Raw genomic sequence first — 10122 nt, 5'->3', positions numbered from 1 at the left:
AAAAAAATTCTCAATTTGTCTGTCATAGTTGACGTGTACCTATGATGAAAATTACAGGCCTCTCTCATCTTTTTAAGTGGGAGAACTTGCACAATTGGTGGCTGACTAAATACTTTTTTTCCCCACTGTATCTGTTTCACCGTTTAGAAATGAAAGCACTTTATGTATCTAGTCCCCCCATTTGACGAAGTCAAACGTATTCTGACCATTTGACTTATAGTATATTAACGTAGTCAAAAGTTGAGTATTTGGTTGTGAATTCATTGGTTGTATTTGCAGTTTGTTTTGGGTTATGTTTTGCCCGATAGTAACTGAATGGTGGATGATGACTGGAGTAATTTTCTGTCTAAGTGAGTAGATAACATGTTTCTAAACACTACTAAATTAATCCTGATGATGCCATGATTAAGAAAAATTATGAATGAATCATGAATAATAATGAGTGAGAAAGTTACAGAGGCTACAACAAAACATGCTAACCTCTCACCATTACCAATATCAGAGGGGGTATGATCCTTGTTCCTCTGTAACTTTCTCATTCATCATCATTCACGATTCATTCATGATTATTCATAATCATGGTAGCATCCACATGAATGTAGAAGTGTTCAGAAACATCTTCTATTCTTACTGACAATACAAGTGAAGTGACTCCAAAATGACAGGACATTATTCAACATTCAGTTTCTATTAGGAAAAACATCATCCAAAACACAACCAAGACAAACTGCAAATTCATTCAAAAGTTTGTAGATTCACAAGCTTGATGTTATCACTGCAGGCAAAGAATATTCAAAGACCAAACACTAAAACACTAAACATTGGACTAAATTAATTTGTCGAAATACTTATGACTTTTTCAAATGGTAGAACTAGAGAACTACATACATAAAGTGCTTTCATTTCTAAACAGTAAAACAGGTATGTATGAATACCCTCAAATAAAAAGTGACATTATATACTGTTGCCTAATATGAAACAATTTCAAATCCAAAATGATGGAGCATAGCGCCAAATTTAAAACTGTAAACTTCACTGTCCAAACACATATGGTGTGGACTATGTGTGCCTGGTAAACACATGTGGATCTGGTGAACAGTTATCACTTGTTGACCAACTACAGGAATACTGACCTCAGAGTCTCCAGTTTACAGTGGGGATTCCCCAGTCCAGCAGAGAGCAGCTTCACTCCTGAATCCTTCATGGCAGTGTTACTCAGGTCCAGCTCTCTCAGGTGTGAGGGGCTTGAACTGAGAGCTGAGGCCAACACTTCACAGGATGTGTCTGTGAGTTTACAGCCAGTGAGTCTGTCAACAGAGTAAATACCATGAGGGACAGGTTGTATTAAAATGTTACATTTAGCTTCCCTGCTTACACTGTTACCCATGCACTAATAATGTGAACACTGTGTATAGATGTCTCAATGCTACAACTTTTCTGATCCGTTTGTTTTACAGTTTGTTTAAGACTTTTCAGCTGATAGAAAGTTTAGTTAGCCAATGAAAATATTGTTGTTCTTACATACAGTCAAGTTTGGTCTGAGGGATAGTCACATGAGTACTTACAGAGCCAGTCAGCCAATAAAAATGCTGCTGTAACTACAATGTATTTTGGTGTGGGATATTTCCATCAATACTTACAGAGCTTTCCTGCAGCCTCTCACAGCTGGGAGCAGTCTCCTACGACCCTCCTCTGATGTCTTGTATACCTTCAGGTCAAACACATCCAGAACCTCCTCTGATATCTGTAGCATGTAGGCCAGTGCTGAACACTGAGAATGTGTGAGGTTTTTGGTTCTCTTCTCTGACCTCAAGTACGCTTGGATTTCCTCCTGTACTGAATGGTCTTTCATCTCTATCAGACAGTGGAAGAGATTGATGCACCTCTCAGGGGAGATGTTCTTCCTCTGCATCACCTTAAGGGATCGGATTGTTTTCTGGACGATGTCTGGACTGCTTTCTGTCTGTGTCACCAGACCTCGTAGGAGTTTCTGATTGGACTCCAGTGACATGCCATGAAGGAAGCGGACAAAGAGGTCCAGGTGTCCGTTCTTGCTCTCCAAGGCTTTATCCACGGTACTCTTCAGCAGCTCATGCAAGGTTAGCTCTTCAGATGCAGCTCTAGACTTTCTCTTGAGGAAGGGCTTCAGTGCATCCATGTTCTTGGTTGTGTAACAATGGTACATGTAGACAGCTGAGAGAAACTCCTGAATGCTCAGATGAACAAAGCAGTACACCACTCTCTGAAATAACACAGACTCTTCTTTAAAGATTTGTGTGCATACTCCTGAGTACACTGAGGCTTCTTTGACATCAATGCCACACTCTTTCAGGTCTTCTTCATAGAACATGAGATTACCCTTCTCCAGATTTTCAAACGCCAGCTTCCCACAGCTTCAGAAGAATTTCCTTATCTGACTCCATGAGCTCCTGTTGATCCATCTCATCTCTTCCATGATATTTCTGGTTCTTCAGGCTGGTCTGAATGAGCAGGAAGTGTATTGACATCTCAGTCAGAGTCGTGGGCATCTCTCTCCTCTTGTCTGTACTCAACATGTGTTCAAGGACTATTGCAGAAATCCAACAGAACACTGGCATGTGGCATATGATGTGGAGGCTCCTTGATGTCTTTATGTGTGAGATGATTCTGCTGGCCAGGTCCTCATCACTGAATCTCTTCCTGAAATACTCCTCCTTCTGTGGGTCATTGAACCCTCGTACCTCTGTCACCTGGTCAACACATTTAGGGGGGATCTGATTGGTTGCTGCTGGTCGGGAGGTTATCCATAGGAGAGCAGAGGGAAGCAGATTCCCCTTGATGAGGTTTGTCAGCAGAACATCGACAGACGATGTCTGGGTGACATCAGACACCTTTTCATTGTGCTGGAAATCCAATGGAAGTCTGCTTTCATCCAAACCATCAAAGATGAACATAGCTTTACAGGCAGTGAGTTTCTTTGCATTGCCTATGTCTAGTTCTGTGTGGAAGCCATTTAAAAGTCTGAGAAGACTGTACTGGAGATCTTTAATCAAGTTCAGCTCCCGGAAAGGAAGCACAAATATGATATCCACATCTTGGTTCGCCTTCTCTTCAGCCCAGTCTAGGATGAACTTCTGCACAGAGACTGTTTTTCCGATGCCAGCGATGCCCTTCGTCAGCACAGTTCTGATGCTTCTCTCTTGGCCTGGTAAGGGTTTAAATATGTCATTGCAGTGGATTGCTGTGTCATGTGATGTTGGTGTCCTGGATGCTGTCTCTAGCTGCCACACCTCATGTTCATTGTTAACCCCTTCACTCTCTCCCTCGGTGATGTAGAGCTCTGTGTAAATCCTGTTGAGGGGAGTTTGATTCCCTGCTTTTTCCATGCCTTCTATCACACATTCATACCTCCTTTTCAGACTGTCTTTATGGTTTACTATAGCTCTCTGCAGGCTGTCATCGACTACAAGGGAAGAGGAAAAATGATGTGTATCAGAAACATTCATTGACAGGATGAAAAGTGGGCCTTCCACAACTACAGTAACTTCTATTATCTCATAATATTGTAGTTAACTACTGTAAATCATATTAAGGTATTGACTTGGCCCACGTGTGCAAGTGGTCTTACTGTTTTCAGAGCCTCTTGTTTTATTGGGTTGACTCAGCTGCTGTAGTACAGGCCGTGTTCTGGATCTCTTTCTACACTGAGGACAGTCATAGTCTCCTGAAGGAGCAGGTTTCTCCCAGTATCTGGTGATGCACTGTCTGCAGAACCTGTGTCCACAGGTGATAGAGACTGGATCCCTCAGCACCTGCTGACACACTGCACACCTGGACTGATCCTCTGGCAGAGTAGACCTTCCCCTACAGAGATAAAGGAGAGAGAGAGATTGTAGATGTTAATACTGATCCTCTAACAGAGTAGACCTTCCACTACAGAGATAAAGGAGAGAGAGATTATAGATGTTAATACTGATCCTTTAACAGAGTAGACCTTCCACTACAGAGATAAAGGAGAGAGAGATTGTAGATGTTAATACTGATCCTTTAACAGAGTAGACCATCCACTACAGAGATAAAGGAGAGAGAGATTATAGATGTTAATACTGATCCTCTAACAGAGTAGACCTTCCACTACAGAGATAAAGGAGAGAGAGATTGTAGATGTTAATACTGATCCTCTAACAGAGTAGACCATCCACTACAGAGATAAAGGAGAGAGAGATTGTAGATGTTAATACTGATCCTCTAACAGAGTAGACCTTCCACTACAGAGATAAAGGAGAGAGAGAGAGATTGTAGATGTTAATACTGATCCTTTAACAGAGTAGACCTTCCACTACAGAGATAAAGGAGAGAGAGATTGTAGATGTTAATACTGATCCTCTAACAGAGTAGACCTTCCACTACAGAGATAAAGGAGAGAGAGATTGTAGATGTTAATACTGATCCTTTAACAGAGTAGACCATCCACTACAGAGATAAAGGAGAGAGAGATTGTAGATGTTAATACTGATCCTCTGGCAGAGTAGACCATCCACTACAGAGATAAAGGAGAGAGAGAGATTGTAGATGTTAATACTGATCCTCTGGCAGAGTAGACCTTCCACTACAGAGATAAAGGAGAGAGAGAGAGATTGTAGATGTTAATACTGATCCTTTAACAGAGTAGACCTTCCACTACAGAGATAAAGGAGAGAGAGAGATTGTAGATGTTAATACTGATCCTCTAACAGAGTAGACCTTCCACTACAGAGATAAAGGAGAGAGAGAGAGATTGTAGATGTTAATACTGATCCTCTAACAGAGTAGACCTTCCACTACAGAGATAAAGGAGAGAGAGAGAGATTGTAGATGTTAATACTGATCCTTTAACAGAGTAGATCTCCCACTACAGAGATAAAGGAGAGAGAGATTGTAGATGTTAATACTGATCCTTTAACAGAGTAGACCTCCCACTACAGAGATAAAGGAGAGAGAGATTGTAGATGTTAATACTGATCCTTTAACAGAGTAGACCTCCCACTACAGAGATAAAGGAGAGAGAGATTGTAGATGTTAATACTGATCCTTTAACAGAGTAGATCATCCACTACGGAGATAAAGGAGAGAGAGATTGTAGATGTTAATACTGATCCTCTAACAGAGTAGACCATCCACTACAGAGATAAAGGAGAGAGAGAGATTGTAGATGTTAATACTGTTCATAGACAGACAGCTGGGAACAGAATACTCTGCTCTCTGAGTGTGGTAGTAGCCTCTGGAATGGACAACATGTCCACAGTGGTATTACTAAACTATATGAACTCAGGTTGTAGAAACATGTCCACAGTGGTATTACTAAACTATATGAACTCAGAAGGTTGTAGAAACATGTCCACAGTGGTATTACTAAACTATATGAACTCAGAAGGTTGTAGAAACATGTCCACAGTGGTATTACTAAACAATATGAACTCAGAAGGTTGTAGAAACATGTCCACAGTGGTATTACTAAACTATATGAACTCAGAAGGTTGTAGAAACATGTCCACAGTGGTATTACTAAACTATATGAACTCAGAAGGTTGTAGAAACATGTCCACAGTGGTATTACTAAACTATATGAACTCAGAAGGTTGTAGAAACATGTCCACAGTGGTATTACTAAACTATATGAACTCAGAAGGTTGTAGAAACATGTCCACAGTGGTATTACTAAACTATATGAACTCAGAAGGTTGCAGAAACATGTCCACAGTGGTATTACTAAACTATATGAACTCAGAAGGTTGTAGAAACATGTCCACAGTGGTATTACTAAACTATATGAACTCAGGTAGTAGAAACATGTCCACAGTGGTATTACTAAACTATATGACCAAAATAAACCACTATGAAACAACATGTTAAAATATACACTGATTGGACAAAACACACAAAGCCCCCTCCTGCTTTACAGTTTCTACTCAGATACACAAAATACATATTTGTTCTCCACTTCAATAGTAATATAAAACATTCTACCAGTAACTTACCTAGGGTCAAAGGTCACTGGTCCATCACTAAAATGTATAGGTTGATCCATAGAGAAGTCACTCTTCATGGACAGATGACTGGGTACTGGAGAGACTGATCTCAGAGTTTGGTTGGAGATTCTGGAAAACATAATAAATCACCATGAAACTACATTATAAAATATATCAAAACTATATTTCAATAGATAAAATACATTACATGAAGCAATAAAATATATGCCATTACATAAAGCAAAAAACATACACTGAGTATACAAAACATTAAGAACACCTTCCTAATATTGAGTTGCACCTCCCCTCTCTTTTGCCCTCAGAACAGCCTCAACTCGTCGGGGGCATGGACTCTACAAGGTGTCGAAAGCGTCCCACAGGGATGCTGGCCCATGTTGACGCCAATGCGTCCCACAGTTGTGTCAAAATGGCTGGATGTCCTTTGGGTAGAGGACCATTCTTGATACACACAGGAAACTTTTGAGCTTTAACAACCCAGCAGCGTTGCAGTTCTTGACAAAAACCTGTGTGCCTGGTACCTACTACCATACCCCGTTCAAAGGCACTTAAATATTTTGTCTTGCCTATTCACCATCTGAATGGCACATTTACACAATCCATGTCTCAATTGTCTCAAGGCTTAAAAATCATTCATTAACCTGTCTCCTCCCCTTCATCTACACTGATTGAAGTTTATTTAACAAGTTACATAAATAAGAGATCATATCTTTCAGCTGGATTCACCTTGTCAATCTATGTCATGGGAAAAAGCAGGTGTTCATAATGTTTTGTACACTCAGTGTATTAAAATATATGACATAAACAAATAATTATAAGCAGATGCTTTACAGTATATACTCAGATACACAACATACATCTGGTTTCAGATCTAGAAGATTCTCCTCTTCAATAGTAATATCATCAACTCTGACCAGTAACTTACCTAGGGTCAAAGGTCACTGGTCCATCACTAAAATGTATAGGTTGATCCATAGAGAAGTCACTCTTCATGGACAGATGACTGGGTACTGGAGAGACTGATCTCCGAGTTTGGTTGGAGATTCTGGAAAACATAAATCCCCATGAAACTACATTTTAAAATATATCAAAACTATATTTCAATAGATAAAATACATTACATTAAGCAATAAAATATATGCCATTACATAAAGCAAAAAACATACACTGAGTATACAAAACATTAAGAACACCTTCCTAATAATGAGTTGCACCTCCCCTCTCTTTTGCCCTCAGAACAGCCTCAATTCGTCGGGCATGGACTCTACAAGGTGTCGAAAGCGTCCCACAGGGATGCTGGCCCATGTTGACTCCAATGCGGCCCACAGTTGTGTCAAAATGGCTGGATGTCCTTTGGGTAGTGGACCATTCTTGATACACACAGGAAACTTTTGAGCGTGAACAACCCAGCAGCGTTGCAGTTCTTGACAAAAACCTGTGTGCCTGGTACCTACTACAATACCCCGTTCAAAGGCATACCCTGTCCATTCACCCTCTGAATGGCACATTTACACAATCCATGTCTCATTTGTCTCAAGGCTTAAAAATCCTTCATTAACCTCTCTCCTCCCCTTTATCTACACTGATTTAAGTTGATTTAACAAGTTACATAAATAAGAGATCATAGCTTTCACCTGGATTCACCTCATCAATCTATGTCATGGAAAAAGCAGGTGTTCATAATGTTTTGTACACTCAGTGTATTAAAATATATTACATAAACAACTAATTATAAGCAGATGCTTTACAGTATATACTCAGATACACAAAATACATCTGGTTTCAGATCTTGAAGATTCTCCTCTTCAATAGTAATATCATCAATTCTGACCAGTAACTTACCTGGGGTCAAAGGTCACTGGTCCATCACTAAAATGTATAGGACGTTCCATAGAGAAGTCACTCTTCATTGACAGATGACTGGGTACTGGAGAGACCGATCTCCGAATTTGGTTGGAGATTCTGGAAAACATAATAAATCACCATGAAACTACATTTTAAAATATATCAAAACTATATTTCAATAGGTAAAATACATTACATAAAGCAATAAAATATATGCCATTACATAAAGCAAAAAACATACACAACATTAAGAACATCTTCCTAATATTGAGTTGCACCTCCCCTCTCTTTTGCCCTCAGAACAGCCTCAACTCGTCAGGGCATGGACTCTACAAGGTGTCGAAAGCGTCCCACAGGGATGCTGGCCCATGTTGACTGCAATGCGGCCCACATTTGTGTCAAAATGGCTGGATGTCCTTTGGGTAGTGGACCATTTTTGATACACACAGGAAACTTTTGAGCGTGAACAACCCAGCAGCGTTGCAGTTCTTGACAAAAACCTGTGTGCCTGGTACCTACTACAATACCCCGTTCAAAGGCATACCCTGTCCATTCACCCTCTGAATGGCACATTTACATAATCCATGTCTCATTTGTCTCCAGGATTAAAAATCCTTCATTAACCTGTCTCCTCCCCTTCATCTCCACTGATTGAAGTTGATTTAACAAGTTACATAAATAAGAGATCATAGCTTTCACCTGGATTCACCTCATCAATCTATGTCATGGAAAAAGCAGGTGTTCATAATGTTTTGTACACTCAGTGTATTAAAATATATTACATAAACAACTAATTATAAGCAGATGCTTTACAGTATATACTCAGATACACAAAATACATCTGGTTTCAGATCTTGGAGATTCTCCTCTTCAATAGTAATATGATACATTTTTACCTAGGTCAAAGGTCACTGATCCATCACTAAAATGTATAGGACGTTCCCATAGAGAAGTCACTCTTCATGGACAGATGACTGGTACTGGAGAGACTGATCTCCGAATTTGGTTGGAGATTCTGGAAAACATAATAAATCACCATTAAACTACATTTTAAAATATATCAAAACTATATTTCAATAGATAAAATACATTACATGAAGCAATAAAATATATGCCATTACATAAAGCAAAAAACATACACTGAGTATCCAAAACATTAAGAACACCTTCCTAATAATGAGTTGGACCTCCCCTCTCTTTTGCCCTCAGAACAGCCTCAACTCGTCAGGGCATGGACTCTACAAGGTGTCGAAAGCGTCCCACAGGGATGCTGGCCCATGTTGACTGCAATGCGTCCCACAGTTGTGTCAAAATGGCTGGATGTCCTTTGGGTAGTGGACCATTTTTGATACACACAGGAAACTTTTGAGCGTGAACAACCCAGCAGCGTTGCAGTTCTTGACAAAAACCTGTGTGCCTGGTACCTACTACAATACCCCGTTCAAAGGCATACCCTGTCCATTCACCCTCTGAATGGCACATTTACACAATCCATGTCTCATTTGTCTCCAGGATTAAAAATCCTTCATTAACCTGTCTCCTCCCCTTCATCTCCACTGATTGAAGTTGATTTAACAAGTTACATAAATAAGAGATCATAGCTTTCACCTGGATTCACCTTGTCAATCTATGTCATGGAAAAAGCAGGTGTTCATAATGTTTTGTACACTCAGTGTATTAAAATATATTACATAAAAAAACAAATTATAAGCATATGCTTTATAGTATATACTCAGATACACAAAATACATCTGGTTTCAGATCTTGGAGATTCTCATCTTCAATAGTAATATGATACATGTTTACCTAGGGTCAAAGGTCACTGGTCCATCCCTAAAATGTATAGGTTGATCCATAGAGAAGTCACTCTTCATGGACAGATGACTGGGTACTGGAGAGACTGACCTCCGAATTTGGTTGGAGATTCTGGAAAACATAATAAATCACCATTAAACTACATTTTAAAATATATCAAAACTATATTCAAGAGATAAAATACATTACATGAAGCAATAAAATATATGCCATTACATGAAGCAAAAAACATACACTGAGTATACAAAACATTAAGAACACCTTCCTAATAATGAGTTGGACCTCCCCTCTCTTTTGCCCTCAGAACAGCCTCAATTCGTCGGGGCATGGACTCTACAAGGTGTCGAAAGCGTCCCACAGGGATGCTGGCCCATGTTGACTCCAATGCGGCCCACAGTTGTGTCAAAATGGCTGGATGTCCTTTGGGTAGTGGACCATTCTTGATACACACAGGAAA

General features: G+C 39.8%; 1 pseudogene; it reads right to left on the bottom strand.

The window, feature by feature from the left end:
* Window positions 1–899: 899 nt before the first annotated feature.
* LOC121557862 lies at window positions 900–9724 on the bottom strand (annotated as a pseudogene).
* Window positions 9725–10122: the final 398 nt, after the last annotated feature.

The sequence above is a fragment of the Coregonus clupeaformis genome, unplaced genomic scaffold, assembly GCF_020615455.1.
Source record: "Coregonus clupeaformis isolate EN_2021a unplaced genomic scaffold, ASM2061545v1 scaf1653, whole genome shotgun sequence".
Classification (NCBI taxonomy): Eukaryota; Metazoa; Chordata; class Actinopteri; order Salmoniformes; family Salmonidae; genus Coregonus; species Coregonus clupeaformis.
This window is presented reverse-complemented; position numbering and strand designations above follow the sequence as displayed.